Genomic DNA, 12568 nt, shown 5'->3' on the forward strand with positions numbered 1-12568 from the left:
AAATTTAAAACTTTTTCAAACATCCAAAAACAATTACTTAATACAAAATGTTTTCAAAATAGTTTCATGTCAGAGTATCCTAGAATTCAAAATCATAAAATGTGAGGTGGTGCACGATCAAGACTTTGCCTTCCCGCGATCATCCGAAGTACCTGAAACAAAATCAACAACTGTAAGCCCAAAGTTTAGTGAGTTCCCCTAAAATACCCGCACAACAAATAACAAACATACAATAACAACATACTATGGGCCCAATCAACCATCGGGTTGGAATGCCCCAGGCCCTCAACCTTCGGGTTGGAATGCCAACAGACTATGGGTCCAATCATCCTCGGGATGGTATACCCTCGGCCCACAACCATCGGGTTGGAATGCCCACATACTATGAGTCCAATCATCCTCGAGATAGAATACTCTCCGACCACAACCATCGGGTTAGAATGTCCCGTTCAATCATGTGCACATATATCAAATAATCACATAATAGTCTACAGACAGTCAAACTGATTTTCAGATCACTAAGCATAGCAACATCCCATCTACTAGGATACCTATCTAACCGATCATAACCACATATAAACATCCTATCTACCATGATATCGATCTAACAGATCTTACTAACAATAAAGAAAGATAACAATCCAAAGGGTCGACATTGGTGCCTTCAACCCTTGAGTATAGTGAGGAAAACTCACCTCACAAGTAGTGCTGAACCGATAAATCAAATCCCAAACACAGCTCCAAACTCAACCACCTACCAAAGTACCCTCAGAAGTCAAACTTGGTCAACCCTTGGTCAAAGTCAAAGTCAACGGTCAAGGTCAATGAGTGCAGCTTACAGACTCGTCGAGTTCCTTCAGAACTTAGAAAACCGCGAAAACCCGAGTCAACTCGCCAAGTTACCAAACAACTCGTCGAGTCCATACAATGTCCAGAAGATTCGGAAAAACCCTAACCAACTCGTCGAGTTGGCTATGCAACTCGTCGAGTTCATTTAGCCTGTTTCTTATTTAGACACTTTTAAGCGAAACCAAGGCTCCAAATTGTAGATCTAGCCTCCTAGGGTGTAGTTACCACGTAAAGTTGCCAAATTTACGTGCATGCAAGGCCTCAAGAGGCTAAACCACTCAAAACTAGTCTTAGGAAGAGGTTTAGGGTATGGATAGGGGCCAAATCTTGATAAAGTCGAGAACTTTATGTCCATGAAGGCCTAGAGGATTCCAGATCTGAACTCCTCACTTCAAAATGTGCTCAATACCAGAAATGCCTCAAGAATAAGCTAGAAATGGCCCTAAATTCTTAAATGGAGAGATCTAACAAGAACATGATCAAGGTAATGACTTTTTACCATCAAATGAATGCCAAAACGAAGTAGAAGCTGGATCTACAAGCTTCTTCTCGTTCCAAGCTTCTCAATCTTCAATTCTCTTCAAGAAATGCACCAAACACACACTCTTTAGCCTCACACACACTCAAAATAGAAGGTTAGTTTGATTAGGGTTTGTTTCTGGATGTGAAGGTGGTAAGGGAGGCTGGAGGGAGGATTTAAGGTCCTTTAAATAGGGTGCAAATCCTAAAAATTAAGGTTTTCAAGCACAGCCTCAACTCGTCGAGTAGGTCCTAAAGTTCACGCGGCCTGATCAGTTTCTACACAACGAGTTGGGGCATCCAACTCGTCGATTAGGTATGAATATAAAGCTTCAAATTTATACCTGGGAGTCGGGATGTTACTATATATATATATATATATATATATATATATATATATATATATATATATATATATATATATATATATATATCACGAATGGAGGCTTTTCTTAAAATTGCAACGATAATTGCACTATAACGGTAATAGTTGAGTCAATTTATGATTGCTTTTCTGAGTTAGCATAACATATATTGAATAACAAGCTCGTGATGATATGTATTTTACACACTCCGTTGTGGTTGTGATGATATGATTTTATGAATATCTAGATTATATCAACGAACTTTATTTCATTAAACAAAAGCCTTCCTTCAAAACTAGATCGTTACATTTTTAAGACAACAAAGTTTAGACGAGAAACAAACATTGACCTAAAAATGAAACTTATACAACTTATGCATGTTCCATGTTTTTGGGATTCGTGGTCCCTAAGTGTTGCTAGTACGTAAGAACTATTGCGCCTTGCTTCAGTTACTTGGTATGGTCCTTACCAATTAGGTCCCAAATTTCCAAAAATTTCCAACATAATAGCTTCATCCTTTCTTAATACCCCATCTCCTACTTTCCATGCATTGTCCCTGAATCGCTTATTGTAGTGTTTTCAGTCAACAAATTATATATTGATTGTCTCGATTGGGCCTTATTTCTTTTCTTGTAGGAGGTTCATGTTAGTTCACATACCAACTTTATTTTTTCAGGATTGAAATATATGGTTCTCATTGCTGGCGTACTCATTTTCACCGGTACGACCGCTTCAAATCTGTATACCAGGCTAAAATACGTATCTTTAGTCGCAGTTCGAACCATAGTTCGGTAGGCACCGAGTACACTTTGCAGTTCGTCTATCCATTTACATTTTGATATTCCTAATCTTGATTTTATCCCTTTCACTATAGTTTAATTTTTCACTTTTGTCTCACTGTTCACCTATAGGTAGGCGACCGAAGTGAAGTTATGTCTTATTTTTCAAATTCTTGAACTAGCCCATAAATGGATTGGTGAACAACTGGTTGTTGTTATCGTTCATGATCGTATGTTGTATTCCATACATATAAATTATTTGCCTCAACACAAACTTTGCTACGTTCCTGTCCATAATTATTGGCAGACATTAAGGAATTCCACCCTCCCTAGGACCTCGGGTAAAGGCCTACGATGTTGATACCCTATTGGTAAAAAGGCCACGAACTTGAGGTGCTTAGCATCCAGACTAAGGGAATTGCTAGCACATTGGCATATTGTTGGCATGATAAACACTTTTGAATGAATGGCATCGTGTCTTGGTATAAAACAATATCATATCCTTAGTATTTTTTACGATTTTTCGAGCACTACTTGTTGGATTAAGGTGTCTAAGATCATAACTAAATTGATATATACTTGAATTGAAATCAAAGTCCTTTTTGGGTTGCTCTCAGAACTAGTAATTGAGTAGAATGACTTTTGGATATATATATATATATATATATATATATATATATATATATATATATATATATATATATATATATATATATATATAAAGAGGTTGATTTATTGATTTATTATATGATTAATAAATAAAAATAAATGATTTGCTAATATATTATGTGATTAATATATTAATTATAAATAGTATTATTTAATTAATAATTAATAAGAAATTATTTGGAATTAATTTTGAGATTAATTGGATTAATTAAAAGTGCAAGGACTTAAGCTGTAATTGTTCAAAAGTTGAACAAGAGAATGATTCTAGATCCTTTCTAAGGTGGCCGAATTTTGGCTTTCCATTAGGTTTTCTACAATGCTCCATGTGGATAATTAAGAAACTAGATAAATACCACATGTGAAATAATATTATTTTATTTCAAATTAAGGTTTCTAGGTTTTTCTATTAGCTTTAAATAGGACCCACTGGGTGCCTTATTTTCGTCTCACCTCTCACACACAAGAAGAGTTGAAATTTTGATCCCCTCTCATCTCTCCTCAAGTCTTCTAATTGCTAGGGTTTGGGTACAAACCATTATAAACACTAAGTTTTTGGTGCTTGCTTTCCAAAGCTTTTGAAGAAGGATTTTATTTGGTTATTTTCTGTAATAATCAAAAGGCATGTAAACCCTAATCCCTTGTATATTTCGATTATTATAGGGTTCCTTTAGGGTTCTTGATGTTCAATGTTTTATTGCTATCAATTAGAGAAAATATAAATCCTTTATAGGTTGCATGTGTGTGACATCCATAAAATTCAATCAAATTTAAAACTTTTTCAAACATCCAAAAACCATTAGTTATTACAAAATGTTTTCAAAATAGTTTCATATCAGAGAATTCCAGAAATCAAAATCATAAAATGTGAGGAGGTGCACGATTAAGCCTTCGCCTTCCCACGATCATCTGAAGTACCTGAAACAAAATCAACAATTGTACGCCAGAATCATAGTGAGTTCCCCCAAAATACCAACGCCATACAAACCAGAACAATATCATAACAAACAGCATGCATATAGAGTCTTCAGTATGAACGGACCGCCCTCACCGGGCCTTCGGTCTATCTGGCCCACTCTCAGAGTCTTCAGTATGACTGGACCGCCCTTACCAGGCCTTCAATCTATCTGGCCCACTCTTAGAACCTTCAGCATGTCTGGTCCGCCCTCCCGGGCCTTCAGCCTGTTTAGTCCAAGTCACAGTCAACAGTTCATGTTGACCTCAACTCGTCGAGTGCATCTAGCAACTCGTCGAGTTCCTTCAGTGTTCACAAAACCGGGAAAAGCTCGATACAACTCGCCGAGTCACTAGAGTAACTCGTCGAGCTCCTCATCATCCATAAAGAGGGAAAACCCTCACCAAATCGTCGATTTGGCTAAGCAACTCGTCGAGTTTTCATGTCTTAACGTATTCAGCCCTTTCCAGTCGAATCCAAGGACCCAAACTACAGATCTATCCCCTTAGGGCTAAGATACCACCTAAAGTTGCTAACTTTACGTGCATGCAAGGCATCAAAGGGATTAAAACACTAAAACTAAGCTTGATAAGAGGTTTAGAGCATGGAGAAGGGCCAAGACTAGATAAAGTGGGAAACTTTATGTTCATGGAGGCCTAGAGGTGTTCAGATCGGAAACCACCTCCTCTTGACAAGCTCAAATCCGAGAATGACTCCATTTTGCACCAAAAATGACCATATAATTTCATAAGAGGGGATCTAAGCAATAAGAAGTCAAGGTATCAACTTTATACCGCTAGATGGTTTCCAAAACAGAGTAGATGCCAGATCTATAGCCTCCTCTTCACTCCAATCTCTTCAATCTTCGAGTTTCCTCCAAAAGAACACAAGATTAACTCTCCAAAGCTCACATACACTCAAGAAAGTAATAAAGCATGACTAGGGTTTCTCTCTGGACAATAAGGTGGTAAGGGAGGCTGGTGAGGGGACTTAAGGTCCTTTAAATAGGGTGCAAACCCTAAAAATTAGGGTTTTCATGCACAACCTCAACTCGTTGAGCTGGGGTCCTCCAACTCATTGAGTAGGTCCCAAAACCATGCAGATTTATTAGTTTCTACACAAAGAGTTGGGGCCTCCAACTCGTCGAGTAGGTCTTGTGTGATGTACAAAAATCCTTAAAATTTCATACCTGGGAGTAAGGATGTTACAATTCTCCTCCGCTTGAACTAGAATTCTTCCTCGAAGTCTGTTGCGGTGAACAACTCCGGATAATGCTCCCGCATCTCGGCCTCCGGCTCCCATGTCCACTCGGATCCCCTCCAATGCTCCCATTGTACCTTTACAAAAGGTATCTCCTTGTTACGCAGAACTTTCACCTTCTTCTCCAATATTGCCCTGGGCCTCTCTACATAGTTCAGGTGCTCGTCCACTTGAATATCATCCAACGACATGACCGCACCCTCGTCTAATATGCACTTTCGCAACTGTGAGGCGTTGAAAGTGTTGTGAATCTGATTGAGCTCCTCTGACAGATCCAGTCTATACGCCACCTTGCCAACCTTGGAAATAATCCGAAAGGGTCCAATGTATCAGGGACCTAATTCCCCCTCTTCCTAAAGTGTATCACCCCCTTCCAGGGTGACCTTCAGTAGTACCATGTCACCAACCTGAAACTCCAATTCAGATCGGCGCCGGTCGACATAACTTTTCTGCCGAATCTGAGAGGTTTGCAACCACTGCCTGATCTGCTGAATCATCTCGGTAGTCTGTAGAACTACCTCGGTCCGACCCATCACCCTGTGACCAACCTCACCCCAACAAACGGGGGCATGACATCTTTGTCCATACAACAGCTCAAAAGGTGGAGCACTAATGTTGGAGTGATAGCTTTTGTTGTAGGAGAACTCTGCAAGGGGTAGGTAGGAGTCCCAGCTCCCACCAAAATCGATGACGCAGGCCCTCAACATATCCTAGAGGGTTTGAATGGTCCGATCGCTCTGGTCGTCTTTCTGCGGATGGTATGTGGTGCTAAAATGCAGTCTCGTGCCCAGTTCCTCATGGAACTTCTGCCAGAAACGGGAGGTGAATCGAAAATCACGGTCTGAGACAATAGAGACCGGCACCCCATGGCGAGCAACGATATCGCAAATATACATCGGCCAACTTCTCGGCCAATGAACTCTCCTGAATGGGCAAAAAATGGGCACTGTTGGTCAATCGATCCATGATGACCCAAATAGCGTCGAAACCCTTTGCAGTTCTTGGCAATTTGGTGATGAAGTCCATAATGATCTGCTCCCATTTCCACATGGGAATCTCTAGAAGCTGTAGCTTGACATGCGGCCTCTGATGCTCAGCCTTGACCATCCTGTAGGTCAAGTACCTCTCGACTTACCAGGCGATCTATCACTTCATGCACGGCCACGAGTAACTTAAAATCAGATCCCGATACATCTTGGCGGCCCCCAGGTGAATATAGAAGTGAGACTTATGAGCCTCCTCCAGTACAATCTGTCTGACCCCACCATACATCGGAACCCACACCCGACCGCAACGGGTCCACAACTCGCGATTGTCCTGCACAAATCGGGCGATCTCACCTCTAATCCTCTCAAGCTTACAGTTCTCCTGCCGTACACCCTCAGCTTGAGCTTCCCTAATCAAGCTCACCAGTGGAGAATCTACAGATATCCTCATACATGACGCCAGAACGGAAAATCTATCCAACTTGCGGCTCAGGGCATCCGCCACCATGTTCGCTTTACCCGGATGGTAAAGGATCTCGCAGTCATAATCCTTGACTACGTCCAGCTTCCTGTGCTGTCTCATGTTCAGGTTCGACTGATCCATGATATGCCTCAAACTCTTATGGTCTGTTTATATCGTACAACGGACCCCGTAGAGATAATGTCTCCAAATTTTGAGAGCGAATACCACCGCTCCCAGTTCCAGATCGTGTGTGGGATATCTCGTCTCATGCGGATTCAACTGTCGCGACACGTAGGCTATCACTCTTCCTCTCTGCATGAGGACCGCTCCCAGTCCTGTGATAGATGCATCACAGAAAACTAGAAAAGCCTCAATTCCCTCTGGGAGAGTCAAGACTGGAGCCTCGCAAATTCGCTGTATGAGGGTCTCAAATGTCGTCTTCTGCTCAAGGCCCCACCAGAAATCCACCCCATTCCTTGTCAGATGAGTGAGGGGTACTGGAATCTTGGAGAAATCCTAAATGAATCGACGGTAGTACCCTGCCAATCCCAGAAAATTCCTGATATCCGAGGGAGATTTAGGGACCTCCCACTATATAACCGCCTCGATCTTGGCCGGATCGACCAAAATCCCCTCCTGGTTAACGAGGTGTCCAAGGAACTGAACCTCTCGCAATCAAAACTCGCACTTGGAGAACTTGGCATAGAGTCGTTCTTGCCTCAAAACTCCCAATAGCTCGCAGAGGTGCTCCTCATGTTGCTCTCTGGTCTTGCAATACACCAAGATGTCATCTGTGAACACGATAACCGAGCGATCGAGCATCTGTCTGCATACCCGATTCATCAGGTCCATAAACACTGCCGGTGCATTGGTGAGCCCAGACAACATCACCATGAACTTGTAATGTCCGTAACAAGTCCGGAACGCGGTCTTCTCCATGTCCTCCTCCCGCACCCTGACCTGATGGTACCCGGAACTCAAGTCTATCTTGGAGAACCAAGATGCTCCCTGTAGCTGATCAGAGAGATCATCATTCCTGGGAAGTGGATAACGGTTCTTCACCGTCAACTTGTTCAGCTCCCGGTAATCAATGCACTTCCGGTGTGAACCATATTTCTTCTTAACGAAGAGAATCGGTGCTCCCCACTAAGAAATGCTCGAACGGATGAACTGTTTGCCTAGCAGCTCCTGTAGCTGAGATGACAACTCCTGTAGCTGAGATGACAGCTCCTACATCTCAGGTGGTGCCAATCGGTACGACGCCTTGGCGATAGGGGTCACACTTGGCACAAGGTCGATCCTGAACTCGACCTGCCTCTCCGTAGGCACTCCGGGTAACTCCTCCGAGAATACATCAGCGAACTCTCTGACGACTGGAACCTCTTAAACCAAGATCTAATCCCTGACCTGCGTATCCACCACATACGCCAAATAACCCGCATACCCGTGCTGAATATACTACCAAGCCCTGGTGGCTGAACATAACCATGAACCCAACCTGGTGCCCTCGCCATAGATAACCAGTTCTCCCTCACTTGGGGTTCGAACTACCACACGCTGACCTGTTGGATTAGATGTCTAAGCCCATAACTATTATTGGTATGTACTTGACCCGAGAGTAGCATGGTCCATTTGGGTTGCATATCATCAGGACAATTTGTTAGGATGGACTTTTGAGAGAAGGTTATTTATGGTTTATTAATATATTATAAGTTATAATATATTAATATGAACTCATATGTTTTAATTAGTATCGATCAAGAATTAATTTGGAATTAATTTAGTGATCAAAAGAGACTAATTAAATCTATGGGGACTAATTATGATAATTAGTTATATTTATATGTGTTGGGCTTATGATCCATATTGGACCAAGTTTATGTATGGATACATAAAGAGTTGGGCCACATGAACCATGGATCATAAAACCCATGGGTATGGATTATGGGTTATACCCATGACCCTTGGAATCCTACATATAAATAGGTTACTCCATAGCCAAAATCACCACTTCTTTTCTTAGAGAAATATGGAGGTGTTTTGGTGCATGGAATTCTCTCTCTAGAGCCACCTTTGTCCTAGGTGTGTTGTGATTCCATTTGAGGCATTTCATACTATTGGTGCTAAGCTCTTAAGGAAAAATACATCAAGACTTCAAGCCACATAAAAGGTATGTTTCCCTAACTAGTATATTATATGGTTTATGTCAAATGCATGCTAGTTATAGGTTTAATGCCTTGGAAACCATTTGCATCTATAATAGAGAAAACATAGATCCAAGGTATTTAAGGTTGTATGTGCACCATAGGATGTTGTAGTATACTAAAACCCAACAGTGGTATCAAAGCCATGGGTTGTTTTCTATTATATTTGATGCAAATGTATTTTTTTTTCAAGTTGAAGGAAAAAAAAGAAAAAAACACATGAAGTTTGTCAAATTTTATGATAATTACTTGATTTTATGAAAAACTAATTATTTATAAAATTTGAGTCACTTTACTACAAGAGTTGAATTAGGTCAATTTATTAAAAGATAGAATGATATGATTATTTTATTTGTTTTAAAAGTTTGATCTAAATGGTTTTAAGGAGTTACAAATTTTGTCATAAAATTTTGGAACTCAAAAGTTTTTTTTAAAGTTATGATCTTAAGAGTTTTGAAACTTCCATAAGTTATGGATGTGAAATGTCTCATTTATTAACTCTTTAGGTTATGAATTCCAAGAGTCTTCAAAGGATAATTGTCAAAGTTTCAAGATTTGTATTAGTTTATATGATTATCTAATTTCTTGAAAATTGTTGATGTGAATTATCTTTACTTATGAGTTTAATCTAGATCATAGAAAAATTATTTGATTATTGTGTTAATTGGAATATTTGATCTTAATGGTTTTTATGAACTCCATAACTTGTCCTCAAGTTATGGAAAGTGAAGAGTTTTTCTTTTTAAAGTGTCATTAAGTCTCATAGGTTATGAAAATAGAAGAGTCACTATTTTTAATGTCATCATTAAATGATTTAATGTCTTCCATAACTTGTCCTCAAGTTATGGAACTTGATTTTTTTTTTCATTAAACCTTAATTAAACTCATAAGTTATGAAAAATCCAAGAGTTTTGAAAGGTTTCAAAACATGTCCTCAAGTTTTGGAATTTGTAAAGTTACCCCCCATGTATACTTTAATTCCAAACTAGACCTTAGAATTTTAAAAGTTTAAAATTCAACCCTTATACTATTATAATATTAAAAGTTTAATATATTATATGTATAAGAGCAAGTCGTCTTACCATTAGTAGGCCTCATTCACGAAGCCGATCTATAAGGGGGGTATAAGGTTACTGCCTATAAAATGGCAGTTTAATGGGTGTCCACTCTCACTCACCGCTTCCTTGACCGGTGGAGGGTCGTTAGCCGAACAGGTAGGAAAAGGACTATAATTCTCCCTTCATTATAAGTATAATGATAAATACTAAGTAACTAAACACTTATAAATTCCCAATCTTAGTTACTTAGGAAAATGTGAATAAGGTGCTAATCCATGAAATTACACTTTGCACTTTGTTTAAGCTGTTAGTGGAGCGTGTGTGGTTAACCGGCACACTAACCTGGACTTAACAAGGTAGGCAAAGGGTAACTTAATGTTTATCATAGTATCGTTGGAGCGTGTGTGGTTAACCGGCACATCGATTGAGGGGTAAATATTAAGGGTACCAAGTATATTTGCATGGTTACTTCACACCTTGTTTTGTGATCCTCGACATCCCAGTCACAAAACCTGAAGGGCACACTCGAGATTGAAACATGCCATTGAAAAGTTCAATGAATCTCAAAAGAATCTAGGAGTTTCAAAACCAATTAAAACCTAATAATACATTTCGTTTATCTTGGTGGAAATTGGTGAATCGTCATTCACCTACCTTCAAATATTTTATAGCTTGGATTACGGCATCCCTCTTCCAAGTTATAAAATAGTTTGTTGGGTCCTAGCCTTAATATATCATATTGGGTGTTATATTAATGACTTAAATCAACTTTACGTGAATTTCTCCCATTGTTGATGTCTGGTTTAGACAACAATGATCTTCCCAAACCAAGCTTTCCTAATGAATATGACTTCCCGAGTTTGGCTCATGGAAGTCATACTTCTCTTCCTCCACCTCCTCCAATTATTCTCCCTAACCCACAAGTTCAAGGTCACTCAAGCCCTAATGGCAAGCAAGGTCTATGTGTGATCACATCTTAGAGATGAAGTCACATATTGACAAGCCGGGAGAGTTGGGTGTCAAAGTCTTGAGAAAGTTGGATGTTCAATCACTTTCTAAGTCACATAGTGAGTTCCTTTGGGACTAATATGAAACAGACTAAGACATGAACCTTAATGATCATATCTATTTGCTTGGTGCTGCTGAATCAGCAATGATTTGGAACGATAGTAAAGCAAATTTGATTAGAAGATCAACTTCCAAAAAAATTTATGGACAGTGACAATGGTGACACTGGAAATCCAGAAAAAGCATTCTCTTCCCAATGGAAAGGGATTGGCCATAGTCAACCCGGTTGACCAAATGGTAAAGAGAAAGGCTAAGTCTGAGATAGTCCCATTACCAAAGGGTCCATATGTTTATTTTGCCAAAGGAAGGGGCGTTGATTGCAAAGCTGCCAAATTTACCTAAGGATGTTAAAGTCAATAAGTTTGACTCTACATTAGGTAGAGCCCATTATCTAACTCTGTTAAGTTCTATTCTGAGATCCCGATTACATGATGTGACTGGGTCACATGTTGATGTTTTAAGAATCAAAGAATAGAGAGAAATCTTAAAGGAAGTATATGCTGATTCTGATCGCGAAGGTGAATTTCGATCGCATCAGAATTTTGAGCAGTTGCTTAAGAAGTTATGATATATTGCTAAGGAATAGATAACAACAATTTTCCATGTGGATTGTAAGGATAAGTTTTTCCGCAAAGTTTTAAAATAAAAGAAAATTGTTTAATTTTATTTATTTGAAGTATCCTTACAATGGCATTTGTGGAAAATTGTTGCTTATATGATTCCACTGACAGCAATATTGGAAAATGGATTTGATTCTTTCATTTGTGGTAGTGTCTAAATTTACCAAATCAGGAAAGTTCCTCATCACCCAAGTTTCAATTGGACCGAAACTTGGAATCATGCAAGTTAAATAGTATGATGAATAAGAACTTTCAAGCATTGGAAAATCAAGACTAATTACTTGTTCACATGGATGTGTGAGTCAAGTGAAGGACTAAAGGGATCGAGTACACATTCTTGTGCACTGGTCATGTCCACCACAAAGCTCGTTAAGACTATTTGATTTACTAAAGTTTAGTAAATATGGTTATATTTACAAGTTTAAGTATAATTCTGAAACATTGGAAAAGTCTCAATGTATGGCAGAACGAATGGGAAGAATCAAATTAGGCAGAAAGATAAAAGTTTCTCAAATCTGAAAAGATGGGAGAGTACTTTAGTATCATGTTTGTGATCATCTTAATGATTTAGAAATCATATCACAATTAGTCCTCTAAAGGTCATCTTAGTGCATTCTTATGACTAAGAAGAGGAGTCATGAATTGTTGAAATGGTTAGATCAGGAAGATGAGTCATACTTCGTTCCAAAACAATTCTTAGAGTCATACTCCAAGATTGTACTTGAGTGACATATCTTATAGAAAGGTTTAAAAACACTTGTCAAATGTAAGAGTAA

This window comes from Lactuca virosa, chromosome 5 (assembly GCF_052849685.1).
Source record: "Lactuca virosa cultivar CGN04683 chromosome 5, Lactuca_virosa_CGN04683_v6, whole genome shotgun sequence".
Lineage (NCBI taxonomy): Eukaryota > Viridiplantae > Streptophyta > Magnoliopsida > Asterales > Asteraceae > Lactuca > Lactuca virosa.